We start from the raw sequence: 22,658 nt of genomic DNA, 5'->3' as shown, positions 1-22,658 counted from the left end.
CAGACTGAAGGATTTTCTTCTTGAGAACGAAGCCTGATGGCCTTGCTCCTGTTTAAGAATTTTGTTTTCCACCTGCAAGTCATCATATCATCATGACATCCCGTCCTCAGCGGCGATGCCTGATTGCCAGCAACACAGAGATGCGTAAAATCCATTCCCTTTTGTATTACTTTCTGCCCCCCTTCTTTCCTCTTATCCCCCCCCACCACACACACACACACAGCTTTTCATTGAATCCTGCAATCAACTGCGTTGCTTCAGCACAGTGAGAGGAGACAGCCACAGTCTTGCCCTGTCTAAGCAGAAAAGATGCAGCCAGATGATATCCCTGACTGGAATGTGAAACAGGGTCCAAGCAACAGGAGTTCTGGTTGGCCTGCCAGGCAATGCATCCATTTGTAACTGACCAGCCATTCAGTGTTCCAAAAACCATGATTGAAAGCTATGTCCCCCATCCTTGTTATATTTTCTCTCTTATACCTTGTGTGTGTCTCTATCTGCTAAAAACAGGAGCTTCTGAGTAAATCAACCCTTTTGTTATCATCAAAATGGAAATAAGAGATTGATATTTTTCCTCTAAAAGGTGAGAGACTAATAGGTTTTGATTAAATTTGTTTTGCATTATCACTCAATTTCAGTTTCAGTATAAACTGGTTTTGATTTCTTGTTCTTTCTTGTGTTTGATCAAGAAACTTTCAACTTCAGAATAAGCACTTTCGGGTCTTGGCAAAGAAACGAAGTAAACCATCAGCTGTGTAGAAATCTCCCCCCCCTAAACTTTGTATCACTAAACTTTAACTCTTTTGACCATTGAGGTCAATACAACAGACCTCAACTGAAACTTCAACAGCTGCATGATGTAATGTGGTAACTCTTGATGGGTTGTTTGCAGAGACTGAACATCAGGTGCTCTATATCTGAAAGCACGAGTCTCTACTGCTTGAGCTAAAAAGACATGTCTTTTAAGCCAAGGGCTCCAGTGAACTCATAAATCTCTTTATGGTCCAGACAGCGGTGGACAGAGGCACACACTGTGTAAGCATGGATTACACTTGGAAAAATTAAGTGGGTAAGTACAAAAGGAAGATAACTAATTTTACGCATGGACGTTGTGCTAATACTTTAAAGGAGAGGTCTGGACTGGTATGAAAGAGACTTAAAACAGAAAATTAATATGCAAAAAGTATTTCCTTCTTCTGTACCAGTCCAGATAGTTGGGCCTTCCCATAGTAGTAAATCTACTTGGGAGGGACTAGCATCTGAGGACAGTTTGCAGCACTTTTCTGCTGAAGGCTGCACTAAATGACACAGGTCAAACCTGTAAATGCCTGGCAGATGTCTGTACTAACATCCAGGAAGCAGCTTTACAGAATTCTTATCAAAAGAGGCCACTATTCACTCTGCCCAGAGAGATACCATCAGTCTGTTTGAGTGGGTTTTAAATTCATCTGTGACATCCCTCCCAGCATTAAAGTACACTTCTCTAATCAACTCCTTAATCCATTATGAATTTTTTGATTTGGAGACCAGATGACCTTTTCTAGGACCTTGATGCAAGATGACTAACCTCTGAGCCTCTTAGCTCAGCTGCTATGTCAAGATAAATTCAGAGCGCTCTCTTGATGGCCAGCAATGTAGCCTACCCTTCTTGTAATTCAGTGAATTAGAGTGTAGGAGTGGGCAAGGTTATTTCTTTGTTCAAACAAAATGTAGAAACTGTTCATGGTCTAAATTCAGGCAGAGCCCCACAGACAAACCTATCTTGAGGGAACATATCATATATGGTCTCTTACAAGATACGACCTGAAGTTCCGTGACTTTTTTGCCTGAACAAATGGCCACAAGAAACACTATAAGGTAGGGTTACCATACCTAATAAATAAAAAAAGAAGAGGACCCTCCACAGGCCCTGGCCCCGCCCATTTCCCCACCCATAGCCCCGCCTCAACTCCGCCCTAACCCCGCCCCCTCCTCCCTCCCACTCCCAGCCACGGGGAAAGGGCTGCCCCAGCGCTACCGGCTTCACGGTTTGCCGGGCAGCCCCCAGACCCTGCGCCCCCGGCCGGCGCTTCCCCAGCGCAGCTGGAGCCTGGAGGGGAAGCGCGCAGCCAGGGGCGCAGGGTCTGGAGGCTGCCCGGCAAGCCGTGAAGCCGGTAGCGCTCAGGCTTTGGGCAGCCCCTATGCCTCCGGACCCTGCACCCCCAGCCGGGCACTTCCCCTCCCGGGCTCCAGCGGCGCAGGGTCCGGAGGCACGGGGGCTGCCTGAAGCCGGTAGCGCTCGGGCAGCCCGGCTCTTAAACAGAGCCGAAGAGTCGGGGAGGAGCAGAGCCGCTGCCGCTGGAGGCTCTGCTCCTCTTCGGCTCTGTTTAAGAGCCGGGCTGCCTGAGCGCTACCGGCTTCGGGCAGCCCCCGTGCCTCCGGACCCTGCGCCGCCGGAGTCCGGGAGGGGAAGTGCCCGGCCGGCGGCTGGGGTCCGGAGGCAAGGGGGCTGCCTGAAGCCCATAGCGCTCGGGCAGCTCGGCTCTTAAACAGAGCCGAAGAGTCAGGGGAGGAGCAGAGCCGCCATTTTCCCGGACATGTTCGGCTTTTTGGCAATTCCCCCCAGATGGGGGTTTGACTGCCGAAAAGCCGGACATGTCCAGGAAAAAGAGGACGTATGGTAACCCTACTATAAGGTAAAGCAGATGGAATTTAAGTGAGGGGCTGTGAGAACAACAGAACCCCAGACTTCAGACAGTAGTAGCAACAGAATGGAACTGGCATGCACACACATCCGGATGGGCTTGCAGAAATTCCAGGATGTCTACAACTGTAGACTGCTAGTAGTCTATTTTCATTCTCCTCTACCTCTAAATAGGTCAGGGAAATAGATTGTTTTCAAAAGTATAGCATACTAGACTTGGCTAGTGGACAGTCCCCTAAAATTTGAGGCTCAGCTACTTAGCAGCCATGCCATAAAAGTCCAAAGTGAGCTGGGGCTGAGGCAAGTTGCCTAAGCAGATGCTCTGTGACCAGCAGTGTGATGGGTCTTTCCATGGACAGATTTACTAGATCTGCGAACCACACTTCCTTGACCAATTTGAGGCAATAAGGAGGAGTTTTCCTGGGGATCTGGCAATCTCAAGGGCCAGGGAAAAAATAAATGAACTCTAAGTTGAAGCTCCAGTTGATTGCTAATATGCCTGTACTGTTTGATAAGGGGTTTTTAACCTTCTGTAAAAGCTCCTTGTCCTTTTGTTTGGACTCTGAGTTGAGCTAACAAGCTCATGACTGACCCCCATTTTCAAGGCATCTGTTCAAAACACCCTGGGATTGATTTCTCATTCTCCAGGTTTATCAGCACCCTGCACTGCCAGGCTAGAAAGGCCGTGCTCTCTCCATGACAACAGGGGACATACTTCAGCTATCTTGTTGCTCCTGGTGCTCCTTTTCTACAGGCCAATCATGCTCTTTGACTCAACTTAGACTGCTGCATTCTTGTTCTTTGAATGGAAATTTACCAGAGCAGTCCAACCACCTAAGTCTGCCGATGGACCATTTCTTTAAAGTCAAGGACCACTGCCCTTAGACTATGGCTTTGCCCAGATGTACTCCCTAGCTCTTGAGGCGTGACCTATATCAAACATTAGCATCTTCCAATCCAGGAAGCCCATGGGCACTACTTGGCTTCTTATAGTTTAGCCAGCACTTGACATAAAGCTGGACTTTTATTGGGATCACTAGCTGCTTGTGTTATCCCTCAGGTCTGTCTTCCATTGTGGTAACAAACCACTGCAGAAGTCTCTTGGGGTAGTGAGCTCACGTTACTACTCTGAGGCTCACTACTCTACATCCTGGGGTCTGTGAGCAATTTTAGTTAAATATTCTTAGTCAGCCTCTCCTTGTGTGTGATATAGCTGCAACAGCACATCATACATGGTTCTCAGTACAAAAGCTAAACTGTCATCAGAAAATTGCTTAAAATAAGAAATATCAATATTGTTTAAGTACATCTGTATAGGTTTTAGAACGCATTTAATTTCTTTGCTAAATTCTGATATTAGCAAAATTTCTGCAAATTTTTTGCTATTATTTCTTATCTTTAATGGCAGATGATGCACTTTGTATTAGGTTACGCAATCTACCTTTAAATCTATATATTGGCTAATCCAGATCTTTTCATACAAAACCAAGGCATATATCCTTTCTTCGGTCAGGGAAAAAAAATCCAGTGTTCTCAGAGCTCATCTTTGAGTTTTAGATTTACATCTCTGTAGGCAATTCTATATTGGAATCTTCCAACAGCAGAGAATGGAGTAGACCTCCTTTGCAACCTGCATGTCCTTTCTTGAAGGGAATCCCTGCCCAATCTCATGTTGAGCCCAATTTGCACGGAGAGTAGTGGTTCAGTCTTCTGCTGGTGGTGATTCCTTGGGAACAAAAAGAGGAGCTGGGCTTCCTGACACCAAGGTTAGGCCTCTCCTAGAGGCAGCTGCAGGGCTGAGGCCTCGTCTACACTAGCCTGTTATTTCAGAATTAGCCGAGTTATTTAAAAAAAAAAAATTCCGTCCACATGACCAAACTTTTTTTCGATTTAATTCGATTTCTGTACTCCACCTCGGCAAGTGGAGTAGCACTTAAATCGAGATCGCAATCCCGGGTTAAAGGTATTGTGGACGCAATTCGACGTTATTGGCCTCCGGGAGCTATCCCAGGACGCTCCCTTGTGACCGCTCTGGTCAACGCTCTCAACTGCAATGCACTAGGCAGGTGGGCAGGAAAAGCGCCAGGAACTTTTGAATTTCGTTTCCTTTTTGGTAACCATCAGCACAGGTGACCATCAGCACAGTCCACCATCACAGGCAACCATGCAGAGTCCACCATCACAGGAGATCACGCAGTCCCGGATTCACAGATGAGCTCCAGCATGGTCCGAACGGGAGGTACCGGATCTCATCACATGCTAGGGAGACGAGTCTGTTATAGCAGAACTACGTTCCAAAAAAAGGAACACAAATACCTATGCTAAAGTCTCCAGGGCCATGACAGAAAGAGGTTACTCCAGGGACACAGAGCAGTGTTGTACAAAAATCAAGGAGCTCAGGCAAGCATACCAAAAAGCCAGGGAGGCAAACGGGCGCTCTGGGTCCCAGCCCCATACATTCCGCTTTTACCGTGAGCTCCATGCGATTATGGGGAGGTGCCACCACTACCCCACCACTGTCTGTGGACACCTGCAAGAGGGGAGTTGCACAGAGCGAGGAGGAAGGGACATTGGAGGACAAAGAGGAGGAGGAGGACAGTGCACAGGCGGCAAGTGGGGAATCCATTTTCCCCCCTAGCCAGGAACTAATCTTAACGCTAGATCCAAAAGCCTCCCCTCACTCCCAAGGTGGGCTCCTGTTCCATGACCCTGGAGAAGGTACTTCTGGTGAGTGACAACCTGATCGGAGCCACGCGGTGGGGGGTGGGGGAACCCAGCCGCGCTGGGTTGTTCTCATTTACAGTAAATGGCTCAGCTCATCCCTACTCTGAGCCTGATTGGAGCCACGCGGTGGGGGGGGTGAGGAGGGGGAGTTGTTGTGTGCAGTGTTCATCCCAGAGAGCCCACAGGCCCTCCTTTTATATGGCAAACACACCAGGCGTTGCTTGCTGTGGGAAAGGGGGCCCAGAAGTTTGAAAGCATTGAAATTAATATAGAAGAAGCAGAACCCTGCATGCCCCCCCAGGGGCTGCCTGCAAGATGAATTCTGTTGCCTGGCCGTGTGTGATGGCTTACTCATACCAAAAGTGCCCCCTTTGTTCTCTGCAATGTATTTTTTAAAATTCTACCCTCTCCTTTTCTCCTCCCGCAGGTGCAAATGTTTCAACGCAGCCCCTATCTACTCCATCCCAGAGGCTGGCCCAGACTACAAGGCGGAAAAAACGAACACGGGATGACATGTTCGCTGAGCTCATGCAGTCCTCCCGCACTGATAGGGCCCAGCTGAATGCATGGAGGCAAACAACTGCGGAGTCCCGTAAAGCATTACAGGAACACAAAGAGAGGAGGGAGGTGCACGATGAGAGCTGGCAGAACGCTATGGTCAAGCTCATGGGGGAGCAAACTGACATGCTCCGTTGCATGGTGGATCTAATGCGGGAAAGGCAGCAAGACCACAGACTTCTGCTGCAGCCCCTATATAATCAAACTCCCTCTTCCCCAAGCTCCATAGCCTGCTCACTCAGATGCCCAAGAACACGAGGGGGGAGGCTATGGGGACCCACACACTCAACCCCAGAGGATTGCCCAAGCACCAGAAAGCTGGCATGTGCGAACTTTTAATTCGGTTTCTGGACTTGTCCTTCCCTCCTCCACACCCCCAACCCAACCCCGCCCCCACAGTCTACCTTCTAATTTCTCTCAATGCATTGTGCATCAAATAATAAAGAACAGTTTTTAAACAATTTTGACTTTATTTCCTTTCATATATATAGGGTGCGCGTAACTTCAAGAGAAACAAACAGAACTGTTACACCGTACACTGGCCAGTCATGAAACTGGCTTTCAAAGCTTCTCTGATGCGCAGCGCGCCCCGCTGCGCTCTTCTAGTTGCCCTGTTGTCTGGTTGTGCGAAATTGGCAGCCAGGCGAGTTGCCTCAACCTGCCACCCCGCCATAAGAGTCTCCCCCTTACTCTCAGATATTGTGGAGCACACAAGTCGCAATTACAATTGGTATATTGGTTGTGCTGAGATCTAACCGAGTCAGTAAACTGCGCCAGCGCCCTTTCAAACATCCAAAAGCACATTCTACTATCATTCTGCACTTGCTCAGCCTATAGTTGAACTACTCCTTACTACTGTCCAGGGTGCCTGTGTACTGCTTCATGAGCCATGGCATTAAGGGGTAGGCTGGGTCACCGAGGATAACTATAGGCACTTCAGAAAATTACTCTTGGGGATGTTGGTCTGGGAAGTAAGTCCCTTCCTGCAGCTGTTTAAACAAACCAGAGTTCCTGAAGATGCACGTGTCATGCACCTTTCCCGGCCATCCCACGTTGATGTCGGTGAAATGTCCCTTGTGATCCACCAGTGCTTGCAGCACCATGGAAAAGTACCCTTGCTGTTTATGTACTGGCCGCCACGGTGTGCCGAGCCAAGATGGGGATATGCATTCCGTCTATTGCCCCCCCGCAGTTTGGGAACCCCAGCGCATTGAAGCCATCCACACTGGTCTGCACATTTCCCAAAGTCACTACCCTTGATAGCAGCTGGTCAATGACTGCGTTGGCTACTTGCAGCACAGCAGCCCCTACGGTAGATTTGCCCACTCCAAAGTGATTCCCGACTGACCGGTAGCTGTCGGGCGTTGCAAGGTTCCACGGTGCTATGGCCACTTGCTTCTCAACAGTGAGGGGTGCTCTCATTTTGGTGTCTTTGCGCTTCAGGGCAGGGGACAGCAAGTCACCAAGTTTCATGAAAGTGGCCCTACGCATACAAAAGTTTCGCAGCCACTGGGAATCATCCCAGACCTGCAACACTATGCGATTCCAACAGTCTGTGCTTGTTTCCTGGGCCCAAAATCGGCGTTCCACAGCATGAACCTGGCCCAATGCCACCATGATCTCCCAATTGCCACATGCCGTTCATCTAGGAATGTCTGTGTCCATGTCCTCATCAGTATAGTAATTGCACGGTCGTCGCTTCCTCGCCTGGTTTTGCAGGTACTGAACATACTGCTGGATAATGCGCCAAGTATTTACAATGGTCAAAACTGCAGCAGAGATCTGAGCGGGCTCTATGTTTGCCACGCAATGGTGCCTGCACGGCTAATCCTTGAAAAAGGGCGCAAAATGAGCTGTTCGGTTCAAGATGGCCGATAAAAGGCGGTAAATGGTTGTCTTCTGTAGCTTCCACGGGAGCCCAGGACAGCTTCCACTGCTTTCTCCAGATTGTCTGTGTGCCTCTGTTCACGATGGCCAAGAAACAGCGGGGAATTGTTGCCTTCTGTAGCTTCCACAGGAGCCCAGCACAGACAATCTGGAGAAAGCAGCGGAAGCTGTGCATCTCCATTCACGATGGCCAAGGACATTCGAAGTGGAATTCAACATACCAGGAGACAAGCGGTGCACCGTGCTGCACTGTCTGCTGGCAGCATGGCATCTGCCGTAGCTTTCATGGAGGGAGGAGCGAATGATGGCACACACCCAGAAAAACCCGCGAGAATGTTTTTGCCCCATCATGCACTGGGAGCTTAACCCACAATTCCAATGGGTGGCACGGACTGCGGGAACTGTGGGATAGCTACCACAGTGCACCGCTCTGACATTTGATGCTAGCCTCGGTAATGTGGATGTACTCCGCCGAATTCTCGCGCTTTAGTGGGGACACAACATCGAATGTATGAACTCTATTCTGGAAATTCGAATAAAATAACTTCGAATTAATTTTGTACTGTAGACGTACCCTGAGTCTACTGCTTTGCTGCAGAGCTTCTGAACTTGGGCTGGAGCGAGAGTATTGTAGAAAGACTACATAATGGGCCTGAGGCGAACAAGAAGACTGGGAGAAGAGAAAGCTTTCAGGGCTTTTCTCATGAGCATTTCATTCCCTGGGGGTTTGGGGCATTCAACTAGTGTTACTTCCTCCTACCCTCACAACACCCTGTCGGACCTGGGGTCCTTGCAAGCTGTCAGCCAAGCTGCACTCCCACAAGACTGGCATGTGGGATCAAAAACCTGTAGGTAGTTGGTGCCTCATGTGGTGTTGCCGATAGGATGACTAGATTTTGAAAATGACCTGTCTTGTGAGCATGGGGAGGAAAGGGAGGGTGGGCACAGCACAAAAGGGGGTTAATCATCTCATTGTTACTTTGTGCTCTCCTGTTTGTCAGATCCACCTGTTGTCTCTTGTCTCATGAAAAAATTGTCAGCTCTTGTGGGATGGGATCATCTTTTTACGATTTGTCTGTACAGTGCCTAGTTTCTTGGTACTATTGCAATACAAATAATACATAGATAACACTTAGTATTTATGTTTCATGGCAAACTGTTGGCTGTGGTGAGGGAGGTTCATGTGAAAGAGCTCTGAAAATTGGAGGTGGCCATTCCTTCCTCTTCCAGCTCCTTATTTCTCTTCATCTTCCCTCCTTTCTAAATAGGATCTAGCACAAGTTACAGAAAAGGGAGGGAGAGAACAATTTAACCCTTCATTGGTCTTCTTGCTGTTTTCTCCCAGTCCCTTTATTTTCCACAGGTCACATTCCTTTTAAATTAATCTTTTTCAATCTCATCTTATCCATGTTCTACCATATTTTTGCCATTTATTCTCCTCCTCCATTGTTTTTATGCTTGTTTTCTTTTTCCCCTTTCTCACTTTATTCTGTCATTTTACATCCCCCTCTCATTTACTTTACCCCCTTCTTTCTTCCCTCACTTTCACATGCATTTTCTTTTCATTCCTCTTGCACCCACCAATCACACCCACATCTGATGCCAAAACACATTAATTCCTGGAAGGTGCGTGGTTAGGCAGCTGGCTGAATGAAAGGATTAAATGTCCCTAGCCACAAACAGGGAGGTGCACATGGTAAATGGTGGCAATAAATGATTTACTCCAGGGCAGAATGAGCAGGTATAGATGAGAGGGAGGAAAGAGCCTCTAGGCTTTGGTGGGAGAAGTGCCTGGGGGAGGGCAGGAGGGAGCTGTTCAGTATGGAGGTTTCTGTAGAAGGGACAGCTGCTTGCCTAAGGCGATGTGTGGTCCTAGAAGCCCTGTTCTGAGTACAGTTGAGAACAAAGGTTATGTCCCTTGCACAGTGGAGAAGTGAATGGGGGTGCTAGCGGAGATGAAGCAAGTAATGCCAGATGGTGCTCCTGAATGATAAGCTAAACTATTGTTAGGCAATGCCACCTATGGCCTAAAGTCAGCAGTACCACTTAAGGTGCTCACAGGTCACATGCAGCTGATGGAAGAAACAGGAAAAACCCTCGTTTTAGTAAACCCAGTTGAAACAGAGCCCTTCCTTCACCCAAAACAGCACATGATCACCCTACCTGCCTACTCCCATCTCTCCTTTTTGTTTAGTCTAACCAGCCAACATACTGATGTTCTACTTGCTGGGAGACAAACAAATGAAATATAGGAGCTGACAAGGCCATTATGTAATGGTGCCCCTGGCTGGGTCACCCGTGACTGACAACTGAACCTAGGACCTGAACTCAAAGAAATGCAACAGCTCTGTCTCCTTCTGCTGGGTGGGGAGCAACTGTCTCAATTGTTAACTCCCAGGAGTGACTGAGAGATTTCAGTCCAAAGAGTTCTCTGTGATTGAAAACACTGTTGCAAAGGAATGTGCCATCTCTACCTGAACTATAACTTTAGTTTTCTACACTATTACTGTGATGGATATTGCAACCCCATGCAATATCCTTGGGGACCATACCTTATTAAGTTACTGAATGGCTTATGTATCATTGTGGGCCAGACATCATATGCAACTCCAGGGAGGAAGGTTACCACAGTATCTCTAGGAACCAAAAACAGTGGGGGTGATTAAGGTAAATCACTTAGGTTGTAAATACCTCCAGAGAGGTACCAACTCCTGGGGAGGCTTACATATATTAGTCTAAACTGGGGTTTCCAGAGACTAGCAAAGACATAAAAAGTCTGGGTTTAAATGGACTCAGCCTTTTTTCTGAACCAGCAAAATGGACAGGACCTTCTGTCCAAGGAGGGCCCCCAAATATTGCAGAAAGGTTGGAAAGACTTTGGCCTACTAGGTATCCATAAGACTGATTCCCGGTATGTTTAACATTTTTTTAAATCTTTGCTTTTATTATGTTTTTTTTGTAATGTTTTTACCTTAAGAATAAATGTGTTAGCTTAGAAAGAGCTATGTGGTAACATGCAACTGCGAGCAATACACTGCTTTTTCGCTAACAGCTATTAACAAAGTGCAGGCGCTGGCAGTCAGGCTGGCTGGCGATATCACAGGGTAAGGCAGGAGTGTATGCAGGCTTAAAACCACCCTCCCCCAATCAAAAGGCAGTTGGACAAGGGTTCCCTGTTCAGAAATAGGGATGGCTGGAGAACTGACTGGGCACTCTGGGAGTGGACAACAGAGGTGCGTGACACAGGTGTTATCCTGAAACTGTGACAGTTACCATGCACTTTTTGGGGGGGTGGAGTGGGGGGGAAGGACATTATGTCTTTATGATTCCCCTGCTTTAGGTTTTAGCTTAGAGGCTTTTAAGTACTCTATAACAGCTGCAGCACTAAGCAGAAGCCATTCAGCAATGAAACTATCAAGTGCATTCCTTGCCTTAAAGCCCAGCATGTTTTTTTTTAAAACATATCTCATTATCTCCTGAAATCTCCATAACAATAAATAAATAAATAGAATAGAACAGAATCAGCATTAATGACTGTATCTTTGTAAAGTTAGATTTTCCCCAAGCAAGATAAGTTTTCAAACTGGAAATGAAAAAGGTTCAAACAGTTTCCCTCCACAATCATCACTGTAAAACAAAAGCAATAAAGGCAGCACCACTTACCAGAATGTCCCCCCCAACTAAAGTAAGTTGATATTCACCACATTTCTTCTAAAACAGGTCCTGCAAAAAGAGAGAGAGAGAGAGAGAAAGCTTAGTGACTGACTTATTTTCACAACTAAAGCAATGTGAATTATATTACAGTACTTTTTCCCACTTGTACCTTTGCCCCCCTCCATTTTTAGGCAAGAGATAATTGGATTTGATCTTTCACAACTCATTTCCGAAATCCATCAGTTCATCACACAAAACATTAAAATGATTACAGAATCCCTTCAGACCTGCTCAGACAGATCACCGTTACTGACTACTGCTTATTCAAGTTTCAGCGATGTAAGGGCAATAATATGCAACAGGTAGCAGCAGCAATGAAAATCTGCCAATTATTTTAATCGCAAAGGTAAAGCAAAGGAATTGATACGTTGTTTTTTACTGCAGTCTGTCCTAAGCTTTTAGTAGATTTGAAATCCACATGTAAGAAAAGAAATATGTCCAGAAAATCAATCTTTAGATTTTGTTTGTATGTACAATGGAGTGCAATTAGCAAAAGCTTAAAAAAAACTAGATGGACATGTATCAAGACAGATTTCAGGAACAGTTTGAGAAGCATGGCGAGTAACACTGACAATTGCCACTATTTTGCCAAGACTGAGTAAATTTCAGATGACAGCTATTTTTTCTTCCGGCTAAATCAATTGAATGACTGAGTGTCCACTAGCAGCAATGTCAAAACAATTTAAAAAAACAAAAAACCCACGCTGGAGGAAAGAGAAATTGCATTTTTGTTAGTATACAAATTTGGGGGAGAGAGCACAAGCATGGACTCAAAACTGAGGGGAGGGAAAGGACTCTGCCAACAGTACCTGATGGTTTAGTAAATGGAAATAGACATGTATGTAACTACATGTCAAAAATTAGTTTCAGGTTTTTCTCCCTACATCAACACAGTAATGATATAAAGCAGTTTTTTAAAAAAAAAACTTTTCAATGTCTTTGTATTAAGAGTGGGGCTAAATATGGAAAAGAATGAGTTTTCTAGCTCCTTCATTAGGCAGAAAGGCCTCAGAAGTACAAGCACTGACTCCACGTGCATGCATTCTGATAACAGCTGCTTTGTTAGAAGAATTAGACTAAATACCCAAATCATATGGAAAAATGTTTCATCAGAACCAAAAGAGAAGGGAGAAAATATGCTGAGTTTGCAGCCCAAATAGAAAATCTTCTAAGAAATAGAGAGTACGGGTCCAGATTTTCCAGGATAGAGGTGGCTACGGAGTTAAAGCTGACTGAGTAATTTTACAACTTTGCACGAAAGATTTAAGGGCCTGAATTATTGATGCAACAGCATTGCAGAGGTTACAGTGTTGATTATTACACCAGTAACCTTCCCAAAATCATGGCATGCACATGTGTAAGAGGGGAAGCAGAGATGATTTCCTGGGTTGGATTACCTTTTTCAGATCAGATTATATGACTATCTTTACACAGAAGTAGCTGAAGGAATCTATAGTATGGGAAAATCCTGATTAAAAAAAAAAAAAAAAGAGCCTCCAAATCTAAAAGTCTATCTCTAAATCACAGGGGTTGGACCTACAATGCTCTGGACCAGAATGGGAAGCAGGTCTACAATACCTTAAGTCTAAATGCTCAGAGTTTGATGTTGTACATAAAGATTTGGCATAAAGGACTCTATCAGGAAAACTGAAAATTAAAGTGAAAAATATTTCCTCTAAAGTATTAGGGTCACAAACACTTGTTATGGATCTTGAAAATAAGACGGGGGGCAAGAGCCCATTTCTGTTAGTTTGGTGTTTGAGAGTAAAATGATCACCAAGTTTATAGCTGGGTGGAATTCCTGAAGACACTAGAAAAGATTGCATTGAAATCATTTTCTGAGACTTGGTTAAGACACTTCTAATTCCAGTACAGTCCATTTCCCTCTTAGCTGCTAGGCATTTGGGTTGGAAAAAAAAAAAGCTATTAAAAAATCTACTTCTACCGCAAAACAATATGGGTAACGTAAGTACCGAGGCAGTTAAAGTTTTAAGAGGAGAAAGGCTTTTGAATGCTCTTGAATAGCGAGTGTCCCAAATTGGGATGTAGGGTATAGTTATCTTTAAAGACAGGTGAGAGAACAAGATGGTTATTTCAGTTCCTTGCTGACTTTACATTATTGCCTCAAAATTATCAGTCAAAGTTTGTTTGAATTTCTTTACATCTATCTTGTATTTTGTCTGAATGAAGCAATTTTATACTTTGTTCTGCTAGAAGTTAAAGCAATCAAACATTTTTAAAACCTCCGAAAACAGAAATTGGGGCCTTACAACCAAAACCATGAACTTCTCCCTGCAGTAGTGTGGGCTTCTAAGTCTTTCAAGAATTGGCCTTCTTGTCCTAAAGAGAGATGGCCAAAACCCAGGACATCTCTCATATACCAATCCAGTGAACCAATAGTGGCCAGAAACAGAAGTGCAGGATTCTCTTTATTTGCTAACAGTCAAACAGTAAAGGAAACTAAAATATTACCTCCTATGGTTTGTTATAATGTGAATACTACAGAATTCTCACTATAGCCTTGGATACACTTGCCAGCTTGCACACTGCAGGAACTCGATACACTAAGCCCTCCCTCCCTCAGTGGAACTGGACAGTAGGGTGGGAAAACATTTGAGACACAGGCTTGATAGGTCTTTTTGTTTGACCACAGGTAGGAAATCCTATTTACTCATTTGGGCAGAGTATCTTGTTAAAGGTTCACGAAATGAAACATTTTAGCATGCCTCAAAAAGTTCAGGGATTTTGTCAAGTTTTGTTATTTTGGCCTAATTTTGGAAAGTAATGTAATATGCGGCCTGTCTGTCTCTATTTACAGAGGAAACCTGATGTTTGGGGAGAAGAAACGACAGAGAAGTGTTTCCTATAAAGGGAAGCAACAGTTCTGGTTACACGGACTTTGGAACCAAATGACGGTGCTGTATAGGTGGTTGAACAGTGGCAGGCTGAGCACACAAAAGGCTTCTCCAATGATAGAAGTAAAATTTCAAGTTTCTGTAATTTAAGCTTAGAACCTACTTAGAGGACCTGTTTGTAGTGCCTGTACAGATAGACACACACAGAGTTCATAATTCTTTATTCTACTTCAATACCACCAAAACAACAATCCTTTTAATTGAAGACAATCTGAAATAGAATTCTGATATTGTTAATAGTCTCCAATCACTGACAGGCACCTTTGAGAGGAACTAAACAGACATTGGGAGAGGCAGGGACAGAAAAAGTCAATAACTTGAATACAAGGTCTAAGCCATAGATATTTTGGTCTTCTTCCCCGAACAGTGCTATAAATAGAGCTGGTCAGGAAATGTTGTTTGGTCCTATTACAAGTTTCAAAAAAAAAAAAAAAAAAAAAGGTTTTCATTAATTTTTCTTCAGAAGTTTTTGAGTTTGTTGAAAATAAAATTCAGCCCCTCTCTCCCCGACACTGAAATTTCAGTTTTGTGATTTTCAATGAAAACTGAAAAATAAATAGAAAATAATAGACATTTCCCTTGGAAGTGTCTTCTTCTGTGTGACAAAAATAAAGGTTTTTTTTGTTTGAAAAAAGTTTCAAATGACAACTTTTGATCAGCTCTAGCCACAAGGAGGCTAGCAAGGGTCAGTGCATACACAGGAAAAGCATAATGTCGAAAGGGGTACTATCATCACTTGTAGGTATGTAATATGGGGAACCCAAGGAAACTTTAGATCCATTCCCTTCGTCACATTGGGAGAAAAGAATAAGGAGGAGATAGGGTATTGTGAACGACAAAACACTATTTGAAAGGTAGAGATCCTCTCTTTAATTCACTCATTTTGATTTTTAATGTATCTAAAAATATACATATGTTAGTGTGCCTTAAAACGACCTTCTTTATATAATATTTTAATTGGAATTATTCCTGACCCATGTCAGTCTCCTCAAAAAAGCAGCAATAAAAAACGTTAGCGCAATCCAGACCATCACATTTTGTTTATTCCATCTATTTTTATTTATTTTTTGCCTTTAGGTGTCCCATACCTTTCCCACCATTAAAGTAAAGTAGCAAAAGCTGGATACTAATATAAGATCATGAAAGTATAAAATATAAAATAATGAAAGTTACATACACAACAACAATTTATTTAGCAATGGCATCCAATATAGCTTTTATACATCATTTATATTACCAAACAGTGGAAGCTACTGTATGGATGGAGCTTAGGGACATGTAGAAGTCTGGTATAAAAATCGTTTTTGAAATTATAACATGTTTTATAAAAGACAAAACCTTTTTATGGTTATAGCCACTGTGATGGTTACAGCTCACATTAGTGATATTTCCTGTTTCATGAGACCACCTTTACTTATCCACACTCAATATTCAACTAGACCTCTGTCATAGAATCATAGAATATCAGAGTTGGAAGGGACCTCAGGAAGTCATCTGTCCAATCCCCCTGCTCAAAGCAGGACCAATCCCCAGACAGATTTTTACCCCAGTTCCTTAAATGGCCTCTCAAGGATTAAACTCATAATCCTGGGTTTAGCAGGCCAATGCTCAAACCACAGAGCTATCCCCCCCCCCCCCCCAGGGGGATAGTGTGTCATCAATACCAGACACAGAGTTAATTCCAGTATTAACAATGGAGGAAGATGGCTCACTGACTGACATTAAAATCATGTATCTTTTTAGCACGTGGAAAGGCTCCGATCCACTATGAGCTTTGAATCAAGCCCATAGATGGCAAGCTTAACTTTACTCAAATAAATAATAAACCAAAGAAATTAATGAAAGCACTCCAGACAAACTCTGAATGTTCCAACTGAAATATATATACATTTTTAATGAAAATCACCACCAGTTGTCGGTTAAGGCAGTGATGCCAATATGATTTCTGTCACTACTGATAATACAGAGACAAGTGGGTGAGGTAATATCATTTATTGGACCACCTTCTGTTGATGAGAGACAAAAGCTTTCAAGCCACACAGACCAAGGGAAGTGGTCCAATAAAAGAGATCTCCTCAACCATCTTGTGTCTCTAACATCCTGGGACTGACACGGCTACAATACACTGCATGCTACTGATAATGGTAGCTGGTTCTTATTAGTGAGAAAAGACTTTTGATGCAAAAACTTTAGAGAGATCCCTCTGGCTTATCTACTGGAGCAGCAGGATGACCTTATTAACCACTGGACTGGGCCTCTGAGGTCTCGGTTCTGGGACAAGTTTCATGTGGGAAGTCATTTAATCCACCTGTGCCTCAGCTCCCCATCTGTAAGAGGGGGATTTAGGAGGGCAGATTTACTCATGTTTGCTCAGATATTACAGTGAGGAGAGTCATAGAAAAGTCTCCAAATAAATACTGACAAAATACTGCCAGTTTCAATGGCTGGGTTGGATCCGGTTAATAAATAGGCATTATTTAGCCTTACTGGCTGCCCAGAACAACCCAGTCAGAATCTCATATATTTTGGTTCTTATCCTGCTACTTCACATGATTACAATTAGGAGGAAAAAAGATGAAAACAGGTACAAGTTTAAAAGTTTCGTTGGCATTGAGAAACCTGGGTCAGTATCTGCAGTTAGTGAAGGTTCTATTGTAAGATTTGGATCTACTGTATAAAGAAAGGTGGTGTTCACTACTGTGCAAAATACTGACGCTAGTGTATTATAGATTTTAGCATTATAGTTTAGATTTATTATACCTCTCCATAAACTTACATTCTCTATTTTAAATGAGTGGGTTTTTCTGGATCATATATTCATCTATTAAGTATTACCCTCTCTTCAATAGATTGTAATTGCAGGATGTTAGTACAAATTTTGCTCCACCTTTCCTAGTCACACTGGGGTCTCCGTGCTATCCTAGTGACATTGGTATCCCCTATGATTTGTACATTGGCCTTCACATGGCGTGCCCAATTTTATTCAGAATTGAGTGATTTTCGGTGTTCATTGCTTTTCCAAAGCCCACCTACTTTATATTTTTAATCCTATTAACAACAACAAAAGACACTTCTGAAAAAATACAGAATTGAACACAGAAAACACACACAGGGAAATTATACCTAATTCATACAGAAACTGTACAGCTTAAATTCTGCCTACATAAAGCAATCTAGTACCATACAATGCCAAACTATACATAAAGGACTCTTGTTCTGTGAACATCCGAAAGGTTTCCAACAATAAAACCTTTTTTTTTTTAAATCAAGGAAACGTTTAGGTTACACAGAGAAACAGAGCCATCCCTGTTAGCTTGAAGCCATTCTTTGATAAATGAGGGTTCCAGATGGCAGGCACATAATATGAAAAAGCCCAGTCATCAGGAGGAGGAATCCAGAGGCAGCAAACAGGGAGCTCCTAAGGGAATTGACTCCCCCATTCTCCCCCGCTGTGACTGACAAAACCCTGGACATCACCAGCCAAATCCATTAAGACTACCCATTGACTTTTGATGACTCTCCTCTCAGTGGGGATGAAATCCAGAAAGAAAGAGGGCAGTGTCTATAAAGCGGGATAAGTAGGGTACCAGCTTCTTTCAGAAATCCAGTGGTTTTCATAGAATCATTTTGCATCAGCAAACTTCAAGACATGAGCAAGGGCAACTGGTCTCTACCATGCCCCAAAGAAAATGGAGAGACAGGAATAGTATGTTTATCTCCAGCACCATCTCCGTAGTATTTAAGCTCTGAATGAGCATTCTCATGGTGCAGGCTACATCTTGGAGAAACAGATCTCAGAGTCCCAATTGCAGTTGTGAGGATCCATCACTCTCACAATAGCAGCAAGTGTTTATGTAGAAAAAAAACTTTAGGAAAATACTTAGGTATTTTTAGATGCGTTTAATTCAATGTTTTGTCATTTTAAAGAGTGTAAATCACTTTTTGGTTCTTTAATCTTCTGTCACATCTGATCTATTCCTTTATCGACCAGCACATGCTTCTTTATCACCTGGTGCCATATCCAGCATTCCCCTATCCCTGGCCTGCCACTCCCGCTGCATATGCCTCCCTGTATGGAGCTCCTTTCTCCTCCCACACATGCTGCTTGGCTCTCTTCTCCCCTGGATCCTTCCCTCACACTGATGGCTCCAGCCCCATTGGCATTCCTGCTAGTGTTTCAACTGATGGCGCGCACATCTCCAGTTCACCTGGTTGTCCAGTCCCTGGCTCCTTTTCCTTCTCCACCTACATGGCAGGAGCTAAGCAGAATCCTTCTTGTGTTCACCTACTTCTACCGTCATCCATTCTCTTTGCAAGGGAGATCCTTGACATGGGCTGAAGCAGCTGGAAGCATGAAAAAACTGTCACTGCCCGCTCTCTAAAGACTACTTTTTGAGGACTGCTGATCAAGGTGATGTGTGGATACGTGGCAGAGAAGGCTGAAATATGTACAAACATAATGAAAAACAAAACAAAAGTGAATAGATTGGAATGCCTCAGTGTGAATGAAATGGAAGATATTGTAGATTATACAGTACAGAGAAACTGCAATCACAGCCTGTTTCTAACTTCTGCTTTTTGAAGTATGATTAAAAAGGTCTCACTCTTAAAATCCCCCTGCTATTCATTTTTCCTTGCTTTTTCTAAATGAAAACATTTTAGCTGTCTTCTTCTTAAAATGATTGATAAGCAATGTAAAGCATACATGGCTCATGCCATCAGAAGTCTGGCTCGGCAATAAGTTTAGGCTATCTCAAGCAATCAAGGGGCTTAAATAGTTTTTAGAAAAAACTACTTGGGTGTTCAATAATATATGCATTTAGACTGGGATATCCTATAGTTTCCAGCTGTTTCCCCTCTTACTTAGTTGCATACTCAAAAATTGTGTACTCCTCAAATAGTAGGAAAAAGATTTTTATTAACCTTGGGAAGAGTGCTTATATTTTTACACCCAGGAAATAAGAGTACTATGCAAAACCAGCCAGCCAAATACTTTTTATGAATGGGGCCCACAGTTCTCAAAATAGATCAGAGTATAACTCTCATAGCTGTCTCTTTGGAATGTTGCTGGGATACTGTAGATGCTCACTGAAAAGGACAATACTCTACCACAGTCATCAGGGCATAAAAATAAAGGGCATTATACCAGTGGTGCATAACTGAGTTGAGCAGTGTTATATGGTCATTTATTATTGGTATTAAAAAAGCACCTAGGGCCCTCTTATTACCAGTATATTAGGCACTGTACAAACACAGAGCAAAAGATATTCCCTGCCCTGAACAAGTTATAGTCTAAGGCCTTGATCCATCAACGAGTTCTGCATGCATGGGACCCTGGTATTCACGCAGAGCTCACTGCAGGATAAATCCCCAATTATGCATGGCTTCCTGCATCCTTCAGATAATTGTTGGGTGCCAGAATTACTAAGAATTTCCAGTAGTCAGGTATGTTCATAATCACTCCAATTTTTAATATTTATTACAATTTATATTTGAGCATTTATTTGGTAAAAAATTCTATCTTACCACAGCAAAATCTCAAAGCACCCTACAAAATATCAAATAATTTTCATAATGCCAAAGGGAGGGTAAGGCAACACGATCAGTTCCATATGGTTAAACTAAAGCAAAGACGTTAAGGGGCTTGCCTGAGTAAGTGTATGTCAGAACTGGAAATAGAATCCAGGAGGCTTAGCTTCTAGTCGCATGTTCAAATACACTAAGCAATCTTGTCTTTCCCTGCTGTAATCCTAACAACGCAAACGGTTAAATTTCACAGCATACAAACAGAGAAGTTAGACAGATACATCAGATGCATTGCAACCTTCCAACAATAGTAACACTATTTCTTAGAATTCAGAATGCACGTGAAACAGAGAGAAACAAAACAGGCTGCTCCCAAAAGCAGAGCAGCACAACTCATCCCACCTTACTTAAAGGTGGCTGTTTGGAAAATGGACACCAATCGCAGGCTTGGCTACAGGGACTCCCAACCCTGCAAGCAGACACAGGTAAGATCCCTGTTCTTAAAGCAACAGCTTGCAATGCCAACACAGTCCTCAATATACCACAAACTGTTTTTCAAAAATTCTTTTAATTCATGCCTCCCATCATGGGTTTCATGATACTGTCCCCCTAGACTCTCTGTCCTGGGGGAAGTAGAACATTTCCCTTATTCAGTGGTGCCAACCATATGCAAGTTGCACACGGTTCGTACCATTGGCAGGGGCAGACCTAGGCACCAGGTTCAGCTGCTCCTGGGCAAGCTCGCCCCATCAGGCATGCTCAGTGGCTGCAGCTATCTTATGTTGTATTGGGAGTGACACTGCATCTGTGTGGGCTGGACTGGAAGGTGGGGGATGTGCATGGCATAGACTCAGTTGGTGAGGCACTGGGTCCAGCGACGCTACATGGATTGATGGTGACCAACTACATCCCACGTTACCCACAAGAAGTGTTAGAAGTATGGTACTGTAATTAAAAAGTTACACGGGACTGCAACAGAATAGGTCTGACACATACTTTAAAAAAAAACTTTTCCTATGAAGTCTAAGGAAAAAAAAAAAAAAAAAAAAAAAAAAAAAAAGAGATTCTTCTTCTTCTATAAACAACCGCCTACACATGCTCATGTTCCATGATGTGGCATATCTGGCACAGTAAGACTCTTGTTGAAATTTAATTTTGTAAAAATGCACAATTTACAAATTCATTTCTCTGTTAAGGTGCATTCAGCAGAAGAATGTTAGTGTAACAAAAATTACAGCAACATGACTAGACCACATAAACAAACAAATTGTATGCCAGAAACAAGTTAAAAATACATCAGAGTTCATTTTTACTTAACTGAATTGTTATAGCACAGTCTGCTTACGATCTGGCAATATGGGAAAAAGAGTGCTATTAAGCAGGTGGAACTGAACTTGTCAAGATCAAATGAAGATTATTGAAGGAAGCACTTAAAGGGACACTAAAATCATTTTGTCTACATTTGTTTTACCTATTATTGTTTCAAGTACAACTAAGACTACTATAACAACTGAAAGATTAAAAAAATCATCTATGTTTCAGTTTTACTTTGTCCATTAGACCAGTGGCTCTCAACCAAGGACAGATGTTTTCCAGTGGGTGCTCAGCATTTCTCAACCTGGGGGTTGTGATTCATTAGGGGGTCACGGGATGGGTATAGAGGGGTTGCAAATGCAGGGCCAGTGTTATGGGGGCAAGCAGACCAGTTGCTTCTGGCCTCATGCAAAGGTAAGTTACATGCTTCAACCCCAGATAGCAGTGGCGGGCTTCAGCCTTGACAACCAATGCTCCGGCTTCAGACAAGGCTCACAAGTGAAAAACAGCAAGACAAATCAGCCTCCTGAAAGGGGTACAGTAGTCTGGAAAGGTTGAGAACCACTGTATCAGACAGTAATTTGTGTATAGCAAGTATCCCTATTTGTCATACAGCAATGGAAGTGAGAAAACTAGAAAAATGTTGTTGTAAAAACTACTGTATCTGGTGTCGTGTGGGGGAAGGACCAGAGGTAGATGTAGTTCTTTAAACTACTTTAAACTTAATTTTAAAAAAATGGTGTAGATTTTGAATTCACCACCATCTTTTAGAGGGAAAAAAACAGTCACAGCTTTTTGAGAGTTTTCATTCCCAATCACAAACCAAAACCCCTATACAAATGCTTCCAAAATACTCAAACAAAATGAAGAAAACAGGAAATTAATTTTTCAGGACAACACACGAAGTACAAATGAAAAGATTTTGCAGAGACATAATGCTTCAGTACAGAATACATGAATGAGACTGTACATTTAGTTTTTCATTATATCCAAAAAATACAGCAGTTCTCCCCTTAAAAGAGAGTCCCAACATGAATTAGAATAATGCAGTCGTACATGTAATCCTAGGATTGTGCTATATTAGTGTAAACATCTGGATGTCAAAGACATCATTTTGCAGGCAACTGAACTACAGAATTCTACGGGTTAAAACGTCATACTATTTCCCTAATAATCTGCTCTAAAACAACAAACAACAAAGGCAGCAGCAGCTCCTCCCTCACTTTTAGTCCATTACATTAAACAGTGAAAAAACAAAAAGTGGCATCATTAGCACATAAAAATAAAGTTTAAGGGCAGTACTTTACCCTCTAATAACCCAGAGCAGAATTTGGCCT

The 22,658-nt window shown here is 43.1% G+C and overlaps 1 protein-coding gene across 4 annotated transcripts in view; it reads right to left on the bottom strand.

The window, feature by feature from the left end:
- Positions 1 to 22,658, bottom strand: part of FYN (FYN proto-oncogene, Src family tyrosine kinase) — a 188,852-nt gene that overhangs the window by 92,602 nt on the left and 73,592 nt on the right. For all 4 annotated transcript variants that reach the window (XM_054023095.1, XM_054023093.1, XM_054023096.1 and 1 more), the window contains one exon: positions 11,516 to 11,575. The gene's annotated coding sequence lies outside the window, so the exon portion shown is untranslated. The remainder of the gene's footprint in view (positions 1 to 11,515; positions 11,576 to 22,658) is intronic.

The sequence above is a fragment of the Malaclemys terrapin genome, chromosome 3, assembly GCF_027887155.1.
Source record: "Malaclemys terrapin pileata isolate rMalTer1 chromosome 3, rMalTer1.hap1, whole genome shotgun sequence".
NCBI lineage: Eukaryota > Metazoa > Chordata > Testudines > Emydidae > Malaclemys > Malaclemys terrapin.
This window is presented reverse-complemented; position numbering and strand designations above follow the sequence as displayed.